The following is a 1,831-nucleotide window of genomic DNA, read 5'->3' as shown; positions in this document are numbered from 1 at the left end:
CATTGCTCAACCTAAAAGCAATCCTTAAATTTCTTACAACCTGCTTGATTCCCTTTAAGTTGGAGCAATGAAATGTTTTCCCAACAATTCCATACACCACTTAACGATTGGTAGGTTTTTTGAGCCATTTCTTGACTACCTGAGCAAACACACCATCGCAATCAGCGGAGTAATATGCCAAGAAAGGCATTTTGAATGATTCTCATACCCGAAAGGTCGTAGAGGCACGTAATTATCTCGACCAATCAAAGCCTATGCGGAAACAGAAAAATCAGTGAATTTGTTCTTTTTCTACTTCTGTCTTGTATGGCCTGGAACACCCTGTTTGCTTCTTTTTACTGATTTCCTGCCTACAGTGTATTTCGACTAACGGACGAAGAAGAACAGCGGGTGGAACATATAGGTTCCTCATTGACCGATCGCTTACCCCCACTACCGGCGTGACGTAGAGGCGGGGAAGCTCTCGGCCAATCGGTAACGTTCATGTTCTACCCGCTATTCTTCTTCCCCCGGTAGTCGAAGTACACTATATGATTTCCCGTGACTTTTCCAGGGCGGCCCAGCCGTGCCCAGGCACGGTGTACCCCTCCACGGCGGCTGATACTCGGGCCCGGGAACCCGAGCGACAGCCCCTCACGAACCAACTAGAGTGGTGGCTGTGGCTGCTCAGCGGGCCTCACGTGGGAATACACCAGCGTGCCCTCGCGTGGGGCCGCGGCAATCTAGTGAGTCAGCCTTCAACCTCGAATGCGGAAATAACAAGCTGGCCCGCCCTTCCGCCAAACGAAGTTGCCAGCTCCGCTTCGCTCCGCCGGCAACTCCGTTCGGCAGGGGCCGGGCCTGCTTGGCCTGCCGGCGGCGATGGTCGGGCCTGAGGCCCGACCATTTCAGTCACGCGATCTGCTGAAGAACGTAATCGAATGATGTAGCGGACCTCGGCCCGCTTAAACCCGTCGTCTTTGATTTTGCCCCGAAGACTCGAGAAAGGGGTGTAACAGTGAAGCACCGCGACTACAACCCACCCTTCTGCTTAGAAAACGTTTATTGGGGTGGGGGAGAGTTTCCTTTCTATTTTGCGGTTTTTAGGAATTTTTCTACAACTTATTGTTCACTATGGCAATTTTTAGCTTATTTTTGTCAAAAAAGACCCTCTAGCGCTTAAATGGTGAGAGATAGAGCGAAACGGACGAAATTTTCGCCCTAGGCGCTGTACTTCCACGAGTTACCCCTTAGGAGATGAAAAGGTACAAATACTTTTAGGGAGAATTTTTGAACCTTGGATACCCCCATTCGCCCCCTTATGGGTGGTTGCCAGGATTTGCCGTAGGCGTTTCGTTCTCTAGGAGTGACCTTGAGACCTTAACCCTGAAAATTTCAAGTCTCTAGCCTAGCACATCTCCTTCTAGTGGAAAGACAGACACACAGACATACACGAGGTCGTTTGCATAAGCCCGCTGGATAGCTCTTTCAAAGCAGAAGTGCGGGCTACAAATAGTCAAATGTCACCCATCTAAAGACGCACTGTCTATCTTTATATGTTTATGTCCACAGATATCGGTGGTTCTGAGCGTGATGACAACGGGACTAATGGTGTTGGATAGCGTCCTGTCCAACTCACTATTCAGCTCCACGTCCATTTTGGCTGCCCGTATTGCCTGTTCTACTTACTCGTGTGTCAGCGCCCAGCTGGTGTTCATGCGTCGACATGGGGACCTCTGCGGCATTCTCCACAACCTGGCCCGTCTGACCGGCGACCTCGAGCCGCGCGCCCACCAGGACTCGCAGGTGAGACAGGGTGGCAGGCCGAGGGGAAAGTGTGATTGTTCTTACA

The sequence above is a fragment of the Frankliniella occidentalis genome, unplaced genomic scaffold (genome assembly GCF_000697945.3).
Source record: "Frankliniella occidentalis isolate FOCC.00 unplaced genomic scaffold, Focc_3.1 Scaffold284, whole genome shotgun sequence".
Classification (NCBI taxonomy): Eukaryota; Metazoa; Arthropoda; class Insecta; order Thysanoptera; family Thripidae; genus Frankliniella; species Frankliniella occidentalis.
The sequence above is the reverse complement of the archived record's forward strand: the minus strand, read 5'-3'. Positions refer to the sequence as shown.